At 47.2% G+C, this 21878-nt stretch overlaps 1 protein-coding gene and 1 pseudogene across 5 annotated transcripts in view; one reads left to right on the top strand and one right to left on the bottom strand.

Moving 5' to 3' along the window:
- Ncald (neurocalcin delta) overlaps positions 1 to 21878 on the top strand; it is a 281389-nt gene that overhangs the window by 208708 nt on the left and 50803 nt on the right. The gene's annotated exons all lie outside the window — the stretch shown is intronic.
- On the bottom strand, positions 14480 to 15786 carry LOC110335066 (annotated as a pseudogene).

Below are 21878 nucleotides of genomic sequence, written 5' to 3'. Positions count from 1 at the left end.
GGGTCTGACATTTCTTTGTTTCTTCTTCAAATAGCAATGGTGTTTTAGGAGCGTTCCAGAACTGCAAGGTTCTGTCCTTCACATTCAATTACAAGAACATCATGAATCTGCTAACGGTCTTTGCTCATATTTGAGTGCTGTCCCTGGCCAGTGGGTCCCCATCAGAGGTGGTCTCCCCCTTTGGCCAGCATTCCCCAAAGTCCTGGCGTGGAGGTGACTCAGCAGTTGTTAACTGGGTTATCTGATTCCACTTCCCCCACCCACCATGGCTAATTTTGTTTGAGATTTCACAGTGCTTCTAAATTTATATATGTAAACAAACAGGGACACACTTTTCTTCAAGTCTTTATGAGAATTAAAATTAGGAATCCTTCGTGCAACTGAACTGATGAAAGAGCCGAGTGCAGGTGTGTGTTCAAAGTATCTCAACAGATAACGTGGGGGCAGAGCGTTCACACTTGCTGCAACCGGACTGGCTGGTTTAGGTTTGTAAAGTGTGGTTTTCCAAGGGAAGAAAGATGACCTTCCACTACTAGGTTCTGAAAATACCAAGAGACTATTCACTTAGAAGCTTGTAGATCACGAATTGTGATTCGCTTTCTTTATGAAGAGGAAGATTAATTAGGACTGTCTATCGGGCATCGAGGAAGTATCAATCATGGATTCCAGGAAACTGCTAGAATTTGGTCTTATTTTCTCTTATTTTGTTGGTGCTGTTGCTGCTGCTGTTGTTGTTGTTGATGATGTTGTTATTAATGCCTGTTTGTAGTCTAATAAGAGAGAAGGAAATGGTGTGGATTTGGGTGGGTAGGGAAGAGAGAAGGATACCGGAAGAGTTGAGGGAGAAGAAACTATTATCAGAATATATTGTATTTTAAAAATCTAGTTTCAATTTTTAAAAATGTGTAAGTTAACACACAAAATTTTACTCCCAATTTAGAAGTTCAGGTTAGATATCCAGCCATTGCTCATTTTTCTCATGACAGACAGACAAATTTCTGTTTTTCTTGTGTCATAACCAGAAATGATCAATTCCCCTCAAGAAACACTGTAAGAACATCTTTGTGAGCACAGTACAATTTGCCTGAAAAGCAGCTTTCTCCAAAAGTCCAGAATTCCTGAGGGTAGGAAACTAATGGATCGGTTTCAGTAGACCAAAGAGAGCATTTGTGGTAGTGTCTCAGTGTGCTCTGCTGTGACCGTGACCTTGGCAACTGAGTGTTCGAGCTCTGTGGGAACTGCACAGAAATGAGGTTAGTGTGTGCTTCAAGGGGGAGGGGCTCCAGGGCAGTGAGGGATTGCAGCACCTTAGCTGTGGCTGAACCGCCTCTGAAGCGTCAGTGCAGTTCAGGGTGGCGCTGATTGATGTGGGTGTTTCCAGGGCGCCCGGGTGCTTCCGGAACAGTTCTCCGTACTCCTAACCTGCTCCATGCTGTAGCCTCCTGAGTTCTGAGTTGGTGTTTTCTTCCTTCCTTCCTTTGCCCCTCCCCCTTCCTTCCTTTGACAAGACACGGTTGTTTTGCTGGCCTAGAACGTGTTCTCTAGACCAGGTTTCCAGGCTGACCTTGAACCCATAGAAATCCACCTGCCTCTGCCTCCTGTGTGCTGGGATTAAAGGCGTGTGTCACCACCGCCTAGCTTGAATTGATATTTCCATCCTATTGGTATGTATGAGCTGGTATATTCATTCTAAGGCTGGGTTTAGAAAACCTTTCTCCTCATGCCCAGTTCCTTACCACAGGCTTACCCTGCTCCCCGTCATTATAAGAGCTCCTACAAACTGCATGATCAAATCTCATTCTGAACATGAAAGAAGTTTCTAGAAGCATCTTACTTTGCCCTTGGGGGTGGTAATCGTACACATTCTTTAAAGGATTCTGTAGTCTCGAAGCCTCACCAATTTTTATGCCATCTGGATTATTGTGCACGCCGGACTTTGAGAAGAGCTGTAGGCCCCAGTAGCTGTCACTGCCAAGAACGGCAGCTGGCCTTTCCCAGTTCCCCATTTCCACATACTGTCCCTCAGTACAAGGTAGCAACTGGAGAGCAGCAGATGTTTCTGGTGCTCTTGGATCCGTACAGTGTCCTGGTAGGAAAGGCTGGGGCTTTGTCTTCTCTCTTGCCCAGTTTGGAGCTAGGATGTGCTGGAGGCTGTACTCTTGGGCGGGGTGTAAATCCTGTGTGCTTGGAGCACTGTGCAGGGGGAGCCTGTGAAGAGACTGCATTTGGTACCTTATTCTTTAATGCAGGAAGTAGGTCAGGGTACAATGTCCTTACATGGTTCTCTGCAGGTTCTCTGAGAGCTCCCACTCAACTATCCCCCTCCCTCAGCTGGACTTCCTGTAGGAGGCAGGCTCTATCATGGGGCACTCCACTCATCTGAACAACATGGCTTTAAATTGTGGTGTAGCCACTTCCTGACTGGCTTTGTAATATTTCTCACTTTCTCTTAACATCTGTTTCCTCCCACGGTGGCATTAGCATCTACTCTGCAAAGCCATTGAGATTAAATAGAGTGTCACATGTAAAGTACCTGCCACCGCGGAGTGCTCCAGAAATGGCAGCTAATCATAGTATTAACATGATGGGAAGAAAATCCTTTCAAGATCAAGGCCATAGCCTTTCTCTGAGCCCTCCTTCCCTGCCAGTGACTCTCTTGTTCCACACCCCTTTAGAGCAAAGGTCTTCCTAAGTGGATTTGATTTTTGTCAGTTTGACAAGAGCTAGGGTCCTATTCGGGGAAGGAGCATCAACTGAGAAACTGTCAACATCTGATTGGCCCGTGGGAAAGCTTATGGGGTGATGTCTTGATTGATGAGTAGGCAGGTCCAGCCACTGTGGGAGGGGCTACCTCATAGCAGGTGGTCCTGGATGGTCTATGGAGGCAGGCTGAGCAAGCCGGTGTAAGCAGTGTTCTTCCACAGCCTCTGCTCCACACCCCCCTTCATGAGCCCTTGCCTCTGTTTCTCCCAGTGGTGGACTGTGACGGGATGGATAAGCCAAATAAGCCCCTCCCTCCCCAACTTGCCTTTTGCCATGATGTCAAACACAGCAACAGAAAGTGACCTGGGACATGGGGCACACATGCCACCACCCCCTACCCCCTCTCTGTTCCTCACATTTGCTCTTAAACCCATTTCTCCAGGGGTATTTTTGTTCTTAGGGTCACTGTGGCCATGTGTAGTGACGCTACCACACAGTGGTGTTTACCAGCAACCAGAATCTAGGAGCAGTGCTTGGTAAAGGCCACCCCTCCTTTGAGCGGCTGTCCCCTTGTCCTCATAACGGCATCTTTGTTTTCCTCCTAACACACCTTTGCTCCTGAAATAGTTGAGGGACACAGGCAATCATGTTACTTCTTTTCTGACCACAGTCATTATCCCAGTAAATGCCCATTTACTGACTCTTGCAGCTTCAAACTGTATTTACTGGCTTGCTTAGACCCAGCCTTAAACCCAATCTCCAACTCCAGAGTCATAGCTGATCCTTTCCAGGATTCTCCACTTGAACACCTACCTAAGGGCTCTCAACTCAGTGTGTGTGTGTGTGTGTGTGTGTGTGTGTTGCATATGTACATGCAAGTGTGTATATGTGAGTGTATGTATGTACATGCGTGTGTATGTGTGTGCATATGTACATGCATGTGTGTATGTGAGTGGGTATTATGTGAGAGTATGTCTTTGTGCATGTGTGTATATGTGAGTGTATGTCTGTGCTTGTGTGTGTACATATTGAAACTGTGTCATTCCACATGCATGGGGGGGGGCCCTCAGCCATAAGGAACAGAAGAGTGTGGTGACAGAGGCACATGTGCCCCAAGATCTGCAGAGTAAGCAGGCAAGCTGGAAACCTAGAGTAATGGTGAAAGACAGCATTTCTGTTTACATCTGAAGGAAAGGAAAATGTTTTTATCTCCCTTTGAACTCTCTCCTACTAGTTGGGGGCAGGAGGTTAATTTCCTGTCCTCCCCTGGGTTCGGATGGTTGAATGAGGCCCAGCCATGTGGGGAAGCCCTGGGCTTTACTTAGTGCATCAATGTGAATGGTGATCCCCTTCAAACACCTTCATAGAAACATCCAGCATACTGTTCCACCAAATACAGTGCCCCAGCCAAGTGGCCAAGCAAAATAAGCCCCACATAGGAAGTCCAAACACTGGACTCCTGGTCTTTTGGACCCGAATCACTCTACCTCTGGATAAAGTTTCCATCTTGAATGTTTTCACCTTGCAGGCACACAGATATTAATAAACCTGATACACACTGACCAATCAACTTAGCCTTGTGAGTGAGCCACAGGTCCCAGTGAGAGATTGTGTCATTAAACAAGGTAGATGGTTCCTGAAGAGATTATTCTCTGACCTCTACAATCACACATGTATGTGTGCACGGGTACACACACACACACACACACACACACAGAGAGAGAGAGAGAGAGAGAGAGAGAGAGACAATAAAAAATAAGAAGGGCAAACTGACCATTGGGGAACAAGTAAGTCCCTGCTTAGCCACATCTTTAAATATCTCTGTCACTTCTGACTAAACAATAAATTCTGAAGAGCAAGAATATGTTTTGCATTCTACTGGCCATTTTAAGTTCTCAGTCAATATTTGTGATTGGGAGATTTGCTTAATGTATTTTTATCTAAGTGATTTTGTGGGGAGGTTTTATTATAATGCCCCAAGCACACACGATTCAATCCTTAGTATAAATACTGGAGGAGTAGTTGGCCTGGGTCTCAGTGTCAGAGGGAGGTCCTCCATGGTGGCTTCCGCAGCCCTTCCTTCTAAGCAGAGGCACCTGTAAGAGCAGCACACTAACAGCTGTCTGCATGAGCCGCCCACCTGCCTCATTAGAGCACCCGGAGACAAGGCTCCTGCTCTGGCAAATTTGCTGACCTAATTTTGGAAACTAGAAGGCATTCGGGGTGCCCCACATTCTGTTTCTAATTCATCATGCTTCATGAGAACTGGGATCTCTGACCTGCCCCTCCTCCCAGGTAGCAGTAAGGCTGGAAGAGTGTTCTCCCCGCCCCCTCCCTGCCCCCCTGCTCCCAAGGCAATGAGAAGGGTTCCTGCTGCAGGAAGTAAATGGAGCCGCAGTAAGGCATCCCTCCCCTGAGTCCAACATCTGTTCAAACTTCTCACAGCTCCCAGGAGGAAGGAGACCCAGCACCAGGCCTGGAGCTATAAAGGGAAGACTCTGTGCGTTTGTTCCCTGCTAACTGAGATTTATGGCGATGTGCCCTGACCTAGCCCTGGGCTTATCTCTGTGGTGCCTTTGAAAAAGGGCCAAGCTGGTAAAGAAGTAAGGCAAAGCAAGAGGATAAATAGGTGATGGTTTTCATATTCATGAGTGCAAACTTTGCAGGGCATCACGACCCATTTGAAGTGAAATGCTGATGCCAAGTGAGATGCCAGTCCCAGGACATAGCACAGCCCCCTCCTGTGAGAAATGAGTATAAAGTTTGCTGCTCTGTGCACTTGAAAGAAGCGGCCAGTATTCATACTGGAAGTTCACGGATTTGGGCACTTTCTCCATGTATCCAAAGGAGCAAGTCATTGCTAGTTAAGATAGGCACTGCACCGGGAGGGAGCCTAGGCCTCTCCCATCCAAAGGTCAGTTTGCATTGCCTCTAGGGTGAATGAGATCCCTGCCCCCTCTCGTCAGTGTCTGTCTTTCCCAACAAAGTCAGCGGTGTGGCCTCTGGCCAGTGCTTTCCCCCTTCCCGGTGCAGGAGGCTCTGATCCCTGGCCACTGCTCTGCCGGGCTCCCAGCTGGCTCTCATTTCCAGCTGCCTCTGAGCCCCTCGGCCAGGAGGTAATGCTGCAGGGTGATAATCATTGTAAAAATAAAACCCGTTGCTAGCCAGGCCAGCCAAGCTGCGTGGGAGGAGTGGAAAATTCAGGCTATGTGTTCTTGGCGTGACAGATTGTCAATAGCCGGGGTGTTCTGCATGGAGAGCTGGGATGAGCTGTTCTGTTTCAGGGCCCAGTCTGTGTGATGTCACTCAACAGCCCTTGGGACATCTCCTCAGCCACAGACTGGTTCTGTGATTGGCCAGCTCCTTGATTTGAGCCACCCCTGGGAATCTGGTGTCGCCTTGGGAACCTCTGCATCAGAAATCAGGTGTGGAATCAGTTCTTAGCCGAATTCCAAGGGAGAGCAATTGCTGGCCTTACTTCTACAGGAATGTGGCCCAGCTGACCCCAAATTTGCCCCCATTGATGGTACACTTCTCTCACCTTGGGTAAGCTCTGCCGCCAGCTCACAGTTAGCATTTGTCATGTGGAATGGCTGTCGCCCTGGAAATTGCATGTGAAATCCGGGTGCTGCTGACTTACTTATTTGTTGGAGGGGGAGGGGTCGTCTTTGGGGATGTCTGTGTAGCTTTAGAACTTTGGTTTCCTGAACCCTTGGTCATGTGGTTGCTTGAGGCAAGAGAAGAAAGGGGAGCATCGCTTCTCTACCCACAAGGCAGGCAAGTCTCCATTCTCGCACTTGAGAGCTTCCTTCAGTTCAGGTGAACATTTCCAGAAAGTAATATAGTGTCACGTCACCCTTTTATTGCCAATGTTGTCCCCTTCTATATGTCAAGAGATTTAGGGCAGTCGCTATCCCTCCTCCCAGCCTATGCTCTCCTCTCACGTCTTCCCCCTCTTCCTCTCCCTCTCCTTTCTCCTCCTCCTCTACCTCCATCCCCTCTTCTTCCTCCTATTCTTCTCTCTCCCTTGGTACCCTTGTCTTTAAACACACCGAGGGCCACTCCAGCTCGGGGCATGGGCTTCAGAGAGCATCTTTGTGAGGACTGCTCCCAGCCATTGGCATGGGAGTACCATGTAAATCAGCTAGCCATGTTGCTGTAAACCTTTCTCATTATCTAGTAGTAGTCACTACTGTTTCATTTTATGAATGTGTCTTTGTCTTCAGAGAAGCATTTCAGATTAAGCAATGGTGTTGTTGAGGATGTGGGAGGTTTCTGCCTGTGTGTGTTTGGCTGACTGATTTGCAGATGGTTGCCATAAATACTATAAAGCCAATTTCCTGTAAGTGTGCTGCAAGAATTAATCTGTAGAGAAGGTTAGAGACAGAAACGGAGGTGTAGCTTCCCTGACGTCTACTGGAGCCAATGAAATTGTACTTTCTACTAAAAGAGCCCCGAGATCTACATGGGACTCAACTCTTGGGTTCAGAGTTAGATCGAACTCTTCCGGTTGCATCTCTTGGATGTGGACATTCAAATTCCAAAATAACAATCGAACACCCTGCATGTCCATTCTATGCTGGACATGGTTGCACGGAAACCACCCGTACTGTGGAGTTCACAGTCTCATGAAGGCCCATACATATGTAACCATGGAGTAAGTCCGCAAGCACTGGTGTAGCAGTCCAAGGCACGGCAGGCGCATGCACCAAGTGAGAGACAACTGAGAGAAATGGATGCTGTGGTGCAGGTGAGTCAGGGCGCCTGGTGCTTGGTGCAGACCTGGGCTAAAGCTGGCTCTTCCCACTCCTGAGTGGCCTAGTGCCTTCCAAAGAGAGAGGAATGTCACAGAAAGGGTTCAGGGCCATAGTTGACATCTAGGACATGCTGCTCAGTGACAATCTGCCCTGTTGCAGGCTTCCTTGGGAGTTAGTGTCAGGGACAGGGTAGACTGGAGCACCAGAGGGGACTCAGTGAGGGTGAGGGGCTCGGGGGCCTAGCTAGCCAGTCTGCCCCTCTGTAGTCAGGGCAGGAGTAAATGAGAGGCTCAAATGCTCTGAAAGGCAAGTTGGACCAGATTGTAAAGTCACTGATCAGGTCAGATTGACCTTGAAAACAGTGGTGAGTTAGCTGTGCCTGTGAGCAAAGAGGAGTTTTTGAAAAATCTGCTCTGGTAGCTGTGAGAGTTGCTGGTTTGGAAATGAGGAAAATAGTTAAAAAAAAAAAAAAAAAGAGGCGGGGTCACGTTTACTTGCCCAGAGCACACTGCAGGCCTGCCGTGTCCCAGCTGTGCCAGCCTGTAAATGAAGGCCGGGCCAATCACCGTGACTAGCAAGGGGGAAAACAGTATAAGAAAAGTTTTCTGGGGTGCAGTGCCGCACGCCTTCAATCCCAGCACTCGGGAGGCAGAGGCAGGAGGATCTCTGAGTTTGAGGCCAGCCTGGTCTACAGAGTGAGTTCACGGCTATACTGAGACCCTGTCTTAAAATAAAGAGTAAGCCCTGAAAACATATACACACAAGTAATATTCTACAGATTGAGCAAGAGATAGATAAATAGATAGATTGATAGGCAGGTCCTGAATTTGAATTGGGAGTAGAAGTGGAAGGGAGAAAGGGGAAAGAGGAAAATGATGTAATTATAATCTCAAAACAGAAAATGTGTATTTCTAAATTTTTTTTTTTAAAAATTAAACGTGGGGACCATTTAGAAGTGGAGTCATAGAGAAAGAAGACGAGTGTGATAGCCTGACATAGAAATGAGCCCTGGGGATGCTGGGACTCAGAGTTTCCTCAGGCACGGGAAGACAGCCCCTTCTTCCCGATCTCTTCTGCGCTTCCTCGTTCTCTGGGAAAGGGAGCTGCAGGTGAGCGGGCGGCAGACCTCTCTTCAGCTCTGGCAGTCCTGTGAGAGAGAGGTCAGGGCATGAGCCAGAGTCACTTCCAGAGAGATTCTAAAAGTTAAGCCGTGACGACAAAGGGACCAGCAGTTTGGGTAGGGGTTCTTACAGCTTCACCTTCTGGCACCTTGAGTGGTCAGTGTGTTCTTTTTGTAAAATGGAGACTGGCGCTTGCCTTCGGAAAGTAGCTTTTCCTGTTGAAAAGGAGATGTTATCAGGGATGGCATGAATCATGGAAAAGAGGGAAATGCGGTGCTGTTTGATGAGAGCTTGTAGACAGCTCTGAAGGCCATCTCAGGTAAACAGCGGCGTAAGTGGGATGTGTAAATATTGACGTGGAACCAGCAGGAGACGGGATGGGAAGGGGGGCTCTGGCATTAATTGGAAAGAGGTTGTTCGTGATCCGAAGGAAAAGACAGAAACTAAGAGATGGGGTGGCTATTGCCTCTGAGTGCTGATCTTTCCAGAAGCTACCAGAGGTGCATTTATTGGAAAGACAGCTGTGGACTGTAGGCTAATTTATTGCCAGGGTGAGTCAGCGCCAATCCTTTATTGCATGGGAGAGTTTCTAATGGGATAAATTTAATAATCCTGAAACAAAACACTCCACGTGTATTGAGCTAGATTCTTAATCGAAAGTCTCCTTCAGTGTAACCCATGTAGGGTGCACATTGAAGAAGCATGCCACATACTGTGCACAAAGAAAGTTACATCCTTTTTTTAGTTAATTCTGTAGAAATCCCATACAGTGTATTGGCAGGCAAGCCAGTGTCTGTGTTCAGAAGAGATAACCCCAATATGTGGGAGCTATCTCAATAAATAAGGCCACAGAGATCAGCACAATCAAAGGCAGTAGTGGCACTCTCTTTAAGTGTCTTTGTCATTCAGGACTCTCTAGGGCTTTCCCAATTCCCTCCTCCAAGGTTTTACAATTCCAGGCTGCACTTGCTCCTTACCACCTCACTGTGGCACTATTTACAGGCCCCCAGTACAGCCCTGTGCTGCTGGGAACCACGCCTATCCTACTCTGGAAGCAAGCAGGGCAGGCTCAGCTGGGCTGATTCGAGGCCTCTTATACATTTACCACCCAAGGGGCTATTTCCCTCCAAGTTCCTTCCTTCAAGCAGCAGACCAGATCTTCTATAAAATCCTCAAAATAAAGAATCTTGAAACTGAGTTTTCCCAAGTCTGGTAGGTCCCTACTGTTAGAAACCTCGATATACATAGTGTGTTTGGGGACTGGGTTTTTTGGTTTGCTTTGCTTTGCTTTGCTTTTTCCCATCCTATCGGTGGTACCGTCTGAGCTCACACTATCATCTGACCTTAGAGAACCTGTCACCACTGTATATTTTCACTGGTGAAAGAAAATTTTACTTTATATATGAGTCACCATACATGCAAGCTCACAGATGCCACAAAGGCCTAACCCCAAGAGGTTAATTCCTCCTATTCTGTGTACAACTGAGGTTAATCATTCATCGAAAAAAGACTTGGGCCTAGAATAACAGCTACACAGAAGGAGTGGTGTTGCCATAAGTTCCCTGAGTTTTCTGTTTCTGCAGGTGAACCTGAGGATGTAGGATGCAGCTGGCAAGAGCACTGGGAACAATGAAGGAAGGAGTGGTTTGGATGGATGGGAAGAGGCTGGGGGGATGGTAGAGCCAAGAGCCTAGAGAGATGCATCATGGGTAGTGCTCTTCATGAGAAAGTTCTCTGTGTTCCACATTGGACATCAGGACCGATGGCTGCCAGGCCCATTGTTTTCCAAAGGCAGCTGTTCCGGGTGTAGTTAACAGGGCATAGCTGAGCAGGCCAAGCTGAGGGCTTGTCTATGCGATAAACATGATGCATAATTTATCATCCAAATTGGAATACTTTTAGAACAAAAAGAGCACTGTAAAAATAAAACCAGGGCACAGGTGTAAGCAGAAAGGAAACCAGGGGCTAGAATCGGCTGAGCCAATAATTGTGAATAATAAATTATTCTGGTTACTAGGGAAGCTGGGGGGAGGGGGCAAGCTGTGCCAGCCAATGGTGACATGATTGGAGAGAGAGGAGCCATATACCAGGCAATTGCCAGCAACCATTAGAGGTGAGGTTTAGCAAGTGCCAAACAAACAGTACTCACAGAGCGTGGCAGGAAAGCCTGGGTGAAGACACCTGGACCATTGTATCAGGGCATGACCTTCAGGGCGCCGACCTTCAGGGCGCTGACCTTCAGAGCGCTGACCTTCAGGGCGCTGACCTTCAGGGCGCTGACCTTCAGAGCGCTGACCTGCTGCTTATGTAAGGTGCTTAGTCTACTCACTTGGGTTGGTTTGTTGATTCTGACTGATAACTCAGCCATCGAGTGAACCACGTGCTATGTTCAAACTACTATACCATGGTGGTAAGAACTCTCCTCTCTTCTGAGAGCAACATGCCAGGGTTCAGGCAGCTGCTCAGCCTCCCTCTTTGAGACCTAGAACTCTTTCTATACCAGCATTGGCCTCCTGAGTGCTAGACACACAGGCCTGCTTCCTACCCTCCCAGTTCTGCTAATACGGTTGGCTTTATTTTCTTCTTCATGTGTTCTTTTGCTTGGTTTCAATTCTGAGTCAAGTTCACACAGGAAAGAAATACCCACCCTCTGAACTCATTTCCTTGTCCCCCACCCAACCACCCCCACAACTTTTTATCCTCCAGATGACAGGCATGGTAGTCTTTGACCTCTTAGTTTCTGGGACTGTAGGGAATGGATTGGTTGTTGATAAGCTGCCAAGTTTATGAGTTTTGTTTTGTTTTGGGTATATCTGCATAAAAGGACCAAAATAATTAATAAAGGACTGCCTCGTGCTATAGTAAATGCAGAAATTAAACAAGATGCTGTGAACAGATGTTCAGTAGTTCCTGGCATAGAAGGGGCAAGAGGTCTTAGCTGTGGTTCCTATTCTAGGGATCATGCTAGAAGCACAAGAGGACCAAGGAGAGGACCAGGTCTGGGAGAATCCAGAAAGGACACTGGGTAATAGCACTCTGTACGTTGTAACTAACCTCACAAAAGAAAGACTTTATGTTACGGCCGGTGGTTAGGGTGTTTAGGGCATTGTCTGGATTCCTCTCTACCCGTAGCCTACCGTCTTAACTAATACATGGAGCATCATCTTAACAGTGACTATCTAGATTCTAATTAAGGTCATTCATTTCCATCTTCCTTCTGCCTGGTTCTACGTCATCAAAAAAGCTGATTCTCCATCTTAGAGGTAACACTGTCTCTATGGCTACAACCGCCAGAATATTTTAGTTATTTTTGTAATGATTAGGCATAAAGAAGCACATTTAAAATTGTGCTCTTCCCATTTAATTCTCACAAAAGCTGGCCATTGTATTATTTTATGGATGAAATATATGTATATATAATACATATATACAGTATGTAGTACATATTATATTATGTATATAATATATTATGTACACCAATATATTATTATGCATAACATATATTATATTGATACTATATATAATAATATATAATTATATGTAATTATATAATATATACATATTATATATTTTTGTATTATTAGCAAGAATCATTTCAAAGATCAAGAAAATGAGTACGTTTTCAAAACTACTTAAGCAAACCTACTTACAATGGTACAGTGTGGTCAGGCAGACACTTCTCTTTACACTCAGTGTAGAGATGAGTAAGTGCCCAGATATAGCCTGTCCTCCGCCACAGGCCCTTCTTTGGAGAAGATTACCTCTTTGCCAGAAATCCCTGGTGAATTTATAGCTCCAATTCAGAAATAAATAATATTCATGGTCATAAATTATTACATGAAGGATGCCACAGGATTGAGTCTCTGACTGATGAAAAGCTCTCAAGGCTCGGGGGACTGTGCATCCTCCCCAACGCAAGGCTCCCTGTCTTCCTGAATAAATAAAAATAGTCACGATCGGGGGCTGGAGAGATGGCTCAGTGGGTAAGAGCACTGACTGCTCTTCCAAAGGTCCTGAGTTCAGATCCCAGCAACCACATGGTGGCTCACAACCATCCTTAACGAGATCTGACACCCTCTTCTGGAGTGTCTGAAGACAGCTACAGTGTACTTACATATAATAAATAAACCTTAAAAAAGAAATGTCACAATCCCCACCGTCTAGATTGAGCCTGCTCTCAGGGCTGTTCTCTGCCAGGGCTTGGGAAGAGCCTGGTTTCCATTGGCTTTGCTGTCATCTCAGTCACAGGGAGGAGTTCTGCCCCAACTCTGTCAGGTGGATTCTGGGAAGCCTGAGAGAATTTTGAGTTTTCTTCTAGAGAGAGGGTTCCTCCCTCCTTCATCTCATACACGTAGCATTTTCTGTGTAAAACGGCGCCTTTCACACTCATAGCATTCATTACCAAATGATTTTTGTCACCCCAAATAGAGCCACTGTGCCCATAACGTATGGAGACCCCACTCAATCCCGGTCTTCGGGCGCTCGGTGAACCCTCTTACTCTAAGAACTGGCCCACTGTAGGTGCCGCAGGTGAGTGTGGCCATGCAATATTGAACCTCTCGGCTCCTGTTAGGCAGTGGGATGCTGTCAGGGTCTCTCTATGTTAAAGTGTGAGTCACACGTTTATTCTTTTAAGGATATAGTATGCCATTGTTTATATAAGCCACATTTTTTCAGTGTGTTTCCTGTTGACTATTGGGATGTGCCCATCTTTTGGCTATGCATAATTTTGCTCTTTTGTGTGTGATTTGTTTTCCGGTGTTAGAGACCAAATCTGGGGCATGCGCATGCTAAGCAATCACTACCGCGGAGCTACGGCCTCTGAATGGTTTTCCTGAAAGAATGAGTTCTTTGAGAAATCTCATCTGTCCGTAGAGAGTAGAGACCATCCACACAACTAGAGAGAAGGCTTAATCTAGAAACAAGTGAGGTGATTATAACATAAATACTGCAGAAGAAAAAGACCGATGGCCTCATTTCAGGATAATGTAGTTAACCCAAGAACTGCTTTCTAGTCAGCCATGGAATTGTGATTTAAAAAAAATAATAAAGCACTAGAGGGCAAAGCAGCAGCTTTGAAAGGCTAGACTGAAGGAGATGTGGAAAAGCCTGCAGTTGGACCTTGTGTTCAGTGTGAAATGCGCATGCACGCAAGTGTGCGCACGCACACACACGCATACCATGTGTATATGCCATTGTGCATTTGTTGGGGAGCGGGAGCAGATACCACTTCATGACACCTGAACCAAATCCCACAGGCTTGAGAGCCCTCAGAGAGGCTCGCCAAACTCCGCCTCCAGGCTTGTGTCTGCGTCTATGCCTAGGGCAGCCTGAACCATGGTGGACTTGCTAAGAGCAAGCCTTTGCTAGTTTGCTATTAAGCCCCTGCCCTTTAATCCTGTCTGCCAATCTTAGCTATGTGATCTTGGGGAGCTAGCTCATGGGGGGGGGGGGGCTCGCTGCTTCACTTTCATTTTCTTTTATTCCTTATATTTAAATATTTCATTAGCTAAAAAAATTTAAAATAATTTAAAAAAAAAAGTTTCAAAAAGTTATGTTCGGGAAGTGGGGGCTGGGAGTCCTGCCCAGGGTCAGATGGGAGAAGGGCAGCAGCCATCCAGCCTGCTGCATGGTTCCAAACCTAGTCTTGCTGTCTCTTGATCTTCATGTCTTTAAAAGTAAACACTCTACACAGGCATGCATGCGCCCCCCCCCCACAGGCATGCATGCACCACCACCCCCGCCCTCCCCCAAATTCTGCCACACTGGAAACCTGTCCTGCGATTGTCACCTGTCCACAGGAGCACTGCTCTCTTGGAATGACCTCTTGCCTGAGGGGGCCACAGAGGTGGAGCAGGGTGGAACTAAGAGGGGCATGATAGAGGCTCTCACAGAGGGTCAGTTCCAGAGTTTCTGGCAATAGAACGTGACAGAGTAGAGGACACGACTGTCCAGTGGCTTGAGTCTGGGGTCACTGGTGGAAGAACAGATGCCAGTGCCACAGCTATTGGCCAGTGTGTTACAGTTAAAGAAGGAAGCCAGGAGCCACTGCAACAAGACCTTGTGCAGCGTGCCTGCATTGATGCGACAGTTCATGTATACATTGGTGCCTCTTATGAGCTCTGGGGTCTCTGAGAGGTCACCTTTGTTATAAAGCTTTGGGATGCAATGATTGCCAATCTGGTTGATAGGTTCATTTGTGAGAGATGCCAGGTCTTGTCAAACTCCAACATGACTGCGGAGCTCAAAACCACCTACTCAGGGAGGGCCTCTACCTTCTCAGCCATCTGGCCAATGTTCAACATACTGTACAAGGTATACATACATGTTGCAGATCTGGCGGTACTGCTCATCTGTGCCCTCCTCATCCACATCATCATCTTCATCCTCTTCTTTGTGATAGAGTTGGGGCTATCACTGGTGTAAGCACTGAAGGTGCCTGTGTTGCTCTGCTTTGACATGCTGGGCCCACTCACACTTCCCCCCTCCACACACACACACACACACACACACACACACACACACACACTGCAGCCACAGCCACTGCTGCTGCAGCTGTGGCCCCTGAGGCTGGCTGGGCATCCGGTTAGGGGCCAGGTCTGGCGTGGAGAACTTGGCCATCTTGCAGCTACGCTTGATGCCACACTGCCTGCAGCCTCCTTCTGCCTGCTCTCCCACAGCCTCTTGGTCATGGGTGTGCATTGCCCTGAGTCCAACTCCTGTTCTGTCTTGACCGTGACACAAGGGGCAGTGGCGAGCTACAGGCTGGCCAGCCCGATGTCTGTGCTTAACTACAGGACTGCGAAGTGAGGAGAGGCACTGGGAGTCGCTACTTGGAGAACTAACTTTGAAAAGAACTCAATGCCTTTCTCCATGATCTCCTGGATCTGCAGGCTGTGTAGATGAGCAGGAACTGGTCCCCCATGTTCATGCTCAGCCGGCCTGTATAGCAAACTGTGAGGATCTGCTGGAATGACTGGCCGCACAACGGCCGACAGTTCTACCACAGCACTACGGCTGCTCTTGAAGAGATCCCGGAAGAAGGAGCTGCTGATGGCCATCATGGCACAGTGGGCTTTGGAGGCATGGCCCTTAACCAGCACTGGCATGTCACAGTATAGTCCCTATAGCCGCTGCTCATTGGTGCACTTAAGTCTTCATGCTGCTGCCAAGTCTGGAATCTTCATCTGCAGGGTCTACGCCATGGCAGCACCTGGTGCCCCTGGTTTTAGTTTACCCTCACATCTCTCCTCTCTCATTATCTTAAAACTTGTGTGATTGTAGTGCCAACCTCAGGGGATTAAATAAATGAATGTGTGTGCAACACTGTTTCTTACCTGGTGCTGTGTTGGGGTCTGATCAGTAGCGATGTTAGGCAACCAACCAGAGCCTACAAATAGGAGGCAGAGGTGGCGTTTTGACTGTTTAGTAAGTGATCCTTTTGTCACTGTCTCCTTGTGAGGTGGTAAAGCAATTCAGATAGTCTGGGCGCTCTCATCATGCCACTTAAGTATGGGACCCTGGGCACAATACCTACGGTATGGCATGCATGAATATTCTCTATGAATCCTACAGTTCACCAGCCAATAATAAAATCATAGCACTTTAAATCATTATATGGTTAAAAAAAAAAAGTAATGCTTTAATTACTTATTAAAACATTAAATCCTTAAAATTATGATTTTGGTAAATCTGATTTTTTTCACTTCTTTTTTTATAAGCCAGCAAGGGGGTGACCAGGCTTCCCTTGAGCACTAGGCTTAAACTCTAGCCTTTGGGGTGTTTTCTAAAATAACCAGGTCTTGTTTAATCACAGGTGGGAAGGGCTAAACGGATGGTGGCAAGCGGTTCAGATAGGTGCTTGCCTGTGGTTTCATTTGGAACCAGCATGCCCCCAAGGCTCTGCCCAGAAGAGCAACCCTGGAAAACAGAAGGGAAAAGCAGGCACACGTCTCAAAAATAGCACCCCAGCCGGCCAACCCCGGCCAAGAGCTCCCTCTCACCCCCGAAGGCCAGGAAGGCGGGCGCCCAGCTGGCGCTTCAGGGACATCAGCAACCATTATTCCCCTGTCTCCTCGCTCTCTGCTCAGCCTCATCCACAGACCTGTGTCCACTGGCGTGATGTCTGGCTGTAAGCGCCGTCTGCTCTTCTTGGGTGACAAGCTGGAGATTACTAGGGACTTGAAGTCAGCCTAGTAGTTTATGAGTTAAGATAACTGTAGGATGTACCACATATTTCTCATCCTTTGAAGATTTAGCTATGACAGAAAGGAGTGTCGGAGGAGCAGTTCATCAAGAAAAATCAGGTTAAATGAAAGGCTTCTCTCAGAAACAAAGATCCTGGGATACTTTCTGAGAGGATGAAGGCTGGAGAAATGTGGGTTTTTTTCTTTCCTTCTTTCTTTCTTTCTTTCTTTCTTTCTTTCTTTCTTTCTTTCTTTCTTTCTTTCTTTCTTTCTTTCTTTCTTTCTTTCCTCTTGGTATTTCTGAATTCTGTGTTTTTCAGCAGAGACCAAAATCCACACTGGATGATGTTCCCTTTCTGAGCTTCGGCGGTTTGGTTGTAACATGAGATAACTAGTTCAGAGACTAGTTAGCTAAGGGAGGTTAGCTAAGAGGGGGATGGGAAGATGTGCGGTGGTCACAAAGGATTACAATAGATGCTTGGTTTTCAAGTGTTTCTTTATATGTGCCACGGTGCTCCATAGGGATCGAATCGGGAACTTCGAGTCCCATGAGACTGGAATTCAACTCGGTCCCCAGTTCATGATCTCTGTCCAATCTTGAAGAAATTAATTTCCCTGAGCCTTGATGCCCTTGTCTATGGAGTGAGGTGAGCTATTCTTTCCTTGTGAGGTTGTTATGGGGATCAAATGACATATTGTACAGGAAACAGTGAGCAGGTGCCAGGACCATGAACTGTGGTGAAGTAAAAGTGACGGGCTTGGGGACATAGAGTCTCATGGCAGGCCAGGTGACAGTGGTAAAAGAAGCTAGCAATGTAAGACTAAGCCGGTCAACTTCCCTCTGCTCAGTCTTGTTCCTCTCCTGCCCCTGCAGAGCCCCGTCTCCCAAGCCGCCTTCTTGCTCACTTCCTTTTGTGTGACCCACTGGAATTTATTGGGATTACTTACATGAGCATGGAGATTATTTACTGGATCATGAGCAGCTTGTCACTGTCTACACCACTGAAGATGTCACTCTCCCCACTGAGCGGCCATTAACTACTAATTGTTCTTCAGGGAGCAGGGAGGCCTCCGGAGCTCCGCCCCATCGCGAATGGACTGTTGATGGGGCCTGGCTTTTTGTAGTGTAGGTTCTGGGGCTTAAACTCACATCCTCAAGGCACATACTTGTAAGGCACATACTTTATTGACAAAGCCATCTCCCAGCCCTTAATGTTATATTTTCAAAGAAATCCTTGCAGAGTTCGTATGAAACTATGAGTTAAAAAACAGAAAGCCTTGGCTCTCTCCTTACCTACCTCGTCTCAGCTACCAGGTTTAATGCTCCACACTGTCGAAACTTCTTGGGCCCATGGAAGTCTAGGCTTTTATGCAAGACATGATATACATACACACACACACACACACACACACACACACACACACACTTAAAGGCTGTGATCCAGCTAGTTTAACAGTAGCTGTCTCCTGACAGGAAGGCCACAGATACGAGACTTGCTCAGTCCATGAGGCTGGCTGCCTCACCAGTCCTAATCTGGTGCTGGAGTCCTGGAGTATTCCTAGAGAGCTGCTGGTCTTCAGTCTGTGTTGGCATCCAGGCGAGTTAGGTTCTAGCACCAGTGGAGGAATGCCTGCCTGGCGATAGGATAGTGGAATGCCACGGAGAGCAAGGGCGAGCATACAAAAAGCAAAACCTTTTTTTTCCATCTCCTTTTGGGTGAGCTGCTACCAGGTGTGACCGGGTGGGTGTTCCCACCTCAAATGATCTGATCAAGAAAATCCCCCACAGAGGTGTCCAGCTGCTTGGGCTTTAGTTGAGTCCAGATGTGCTCAAGTTGACAGCCACGATGGCAGGTTAGAATAGTGAAGGATACCTATTACCCAAAGAGAGACAAGAAGTTATTCTGAATCAATGGAGGAACATAAACCATAAATCTGAGATATTTTCTCTCTAATTACTAGATTTTCCTTTTTACAATTTATTTTTATTATTTTTTATTATGTGCCTCTGTGGGGGTATGTGTACACAAGTGTAGGTGCCCTCGGGGCCACAAATACCATCCCCTCCCCCCAGTCTTAGTTACAGAGGGTTATGAGCCATCCAGTGTAGGTGCTTCCCAAGAGCAGTGTTTGCTCACTGTTCACCGCTGAGCTGTCTCTGCAGCTCTGAATGCTCTTCTGGTGGTGTCAGTCAGGGCTTCTCATGCTGCCTGTGAGGACTCGTAGGGGACTCGTAGGGGAGCCAGCTGGGAGTGGGATGTCCATCCCTCCATCTACCCTGGGCAGGCTTTCTCCTCTTTCCCCAGCATGCTGCACAAACAGAGCCTTTTTCCAATGTAAGAAGGCAGGAAGTGTGGCTGTGGATGCTGGGAGAGAGTGAGCGCTTCCTGCTGCCTCCGTGGGGATACGAGTTAGTAGGAATTCTCAGAGGCAGTTTCCTGATTGAGTTTGACCTTAACACTGAAGATACACAGCCGATAAACTAACAACAAAACAGGATCCTGCCCTACCTGAAGCTCAGACCCTAAAAATGTTTTCAAGCTTCCGACACAGAAGTAGGCTGAGGATGTGACTCTGTGGGTAGGGAGCTAACAGAGATAATGTACTTGACCTTGTGCTTAGAATGCCCAGGCCCAGGGCTCAGTCTCAGCACCCAAAACCAAACACAGAGACAATCCATTCCAAGTTCTGCCTGCACTCTATTCTGTGTAAGCTATAGATAGAGGTTTCTTGAATATGTTGGTTGGTTATATGTTGGGCTATGATCACTACCCAAATGAACTTTGAATTTTTGATTTGTTCTGTTTTGTTTTGAGACAAGATTTCTCTGTGTAGCTCTGGCTGTCCTGATACTCACTCTAGACCAGGCTGGCCTCAAACTCACAGACATCCACCCCTGCCTCCCAAGTGCTGGAGTTTAAAAGCATAAAAGCATGCACCACCAGGGCCCAGCCCCCAAATGAACTGTCAATTAGATGATGTGAAGCTATGATTTTCTTTGAAATCAGGGTTATTTAAAATATCTCCATTTCTAGAAGCTAACTACTGTTCTGCTCGGGACTAGGGGTGGGGTGCACCTCTGCAGAGGTAGAGTGGGTTCTGATTCAGGACTAGTAGAGCAAGCCTCAACTCCCACCCTGATTTGTCAAGGATGATGAAAGCTGATAGAAACAGAATGGAGCCCTCAGAGGAGCAGTGGCCAGGGGCCGAGCCCCCATTGGTCCTACACTCCCAAGCTCCACAGGCCTTCCTCCCAGTCAATGCTGCATCTACTGTGCACCTGGATGTTTTGCCAGCTTCTCTTAAGGCGTTGTGAGAACACACTTGTGAGTTTTCCCATCCTACCTGTTGGCCTGAAGGGGCCCTGCTGACCTTCCTGGTGTGTTAGGTGAGATGTCTTTGCCACTTTCACGCATAGTCATGAGATGTTGCATTCAGAAAGCTCCTGTACTTTACCCTTGGGGCATTTTATAATCCCATCCCATAAACCTGTGTGGAGGCTGGCTTCTTGTCATCCTACTTCTTTTGACATCTGTGGCTAATACAATGGCCTCGTGCGCGTCACAGCTATGTCTGTGGAGAGAGGCTGGGGACTGAGGGCTTTGGAGACTAAATGAAATCTTCACTCTCTCTTTGCAAGTTAGGGTTGAAAAGGTTAACTTGGCTTACCCTTTCACACCATAGGCTATCCAGTCAGGTCAGGAAGTCAAGCATGGCAGGAACATGGAGGCCATGGAAGGGTGCTGTTTCCTGGCTTTCTCAGCCTGCCGTCTTACAGGACCAGCAGCAGCCCAGGAATGGCGCCAGCCACAGTATGCTGCCCCTCCCCCATCAATCACTAGGATCTATGGCTGCATTTCCTCACTTGAAGCTCCCTCTTTTCAGACAACTCTAGCTTGTGTGGAGTTGAGATAAGACTAGCCAGCGCGCCTGTCAACATCCCATGTACACTGTCCTCTCCACGGTGATCACAAAGCCACCTACACATTTCTTAATAGTTTGGGTTATAGGCTGATACCAACCATTGTAACTACCCCTGAATCCAACCTCATCATAAGGACAACTCCTACCCTTATTGTAGATTTAAACGTTTTCCCATTTTAGAACCTTTCCTAGTCTGTGCTTTTTAAAGTAGAGACTGCATTATCCAAAGAAAGCAGTTATCTATCCCGTCTTCCACCTGACAGAATCTCTCAGCATTCCAGCCTACCTGGTTGTTAGTCTACTATGCTATTCAGGTACACAACAAGCTTTTAAGAAATTCTTGTGCACATGATAGGACATGGTTTACACAACTGGCTTGGGGAATTGGAACAGTGTTTCCTGTCATTTCATACCCTGTCACCCATCCCTAGAGGCAGAGGCGTATTGGTCAGTCCACATCCCTTACTCAGAGTATGTGTCCCATACTCTACCTTTATCGCTTTCTCCTTCGACGAAGTTGCTCACTTGAATTTCATATTTCCTTCTGGCATTCTTTAGTTGTGATCATCCTCAAAATATGAATTTGGCCACGAGAGCAAACATATTGGAGTCTTGAGACAGACCCTCAATAAAGAAGAATTAGGCTGTCAGTTGCAGCTGTCTGCACGATGGTTTTTATTGGTGCTTCTGAGTATACACTGCGCCTGCCTCATAAATGGAAGGTATTTACTGGTTACACATGACAGAAGCACAGCTCTGATGTCCCCTCTGTTTAGCTCATCTCTGCAGCTTGCCACAGAGGCTGGCGGGGCCGTGACGGCTGGCCTGCACCGACTGATAAACTCTTGGCAGACAAGATTAAGCTTGACCAACCAGAAGTCACATTAATTTAGAAAAGGCAGAACAGGGTCAATACATTTCCAGGTCCTGCAATGCAGGCACTTTTAAGTGGGGCCACAGACAGCAGGGTGTCCAAGCCTGCTTAGCAGAGGGGCGGGTATTAGGTTTGTATGAGTGTCCCACATGCTCATGTGCTTGCCCACTGGTCCCCAGGTCATGGTGATGTCTTAGGTAACTGTGGAACCCTACGGACATGGTTCCTACCTGACAAACTAAACTGCTGCCCGGAGCTTTAATGATATTGGCTTCTGATTTCTGTCTGAGCTCTTTAGTTCTCCCCCCCCCCC

The sequence above is a fragment of the Mus pahari genome, chromosome 17, assembly GCF_900095145.1.
Source record: "Mus pahari chromosome 17, PAHARI_EIJ_v1.1, whole genome shotgun sequence".
Classification (NCBI taxonomy): Eukaryota; Metazoa; Chordata; class Mammalia; order Rodentia; family Muridae; genus Mus; species Mus pahari.
Note: the sequence above shows the minus strand (reverse complement) of the source record. Positions and strands in the feature narration are given on the sequence as shown.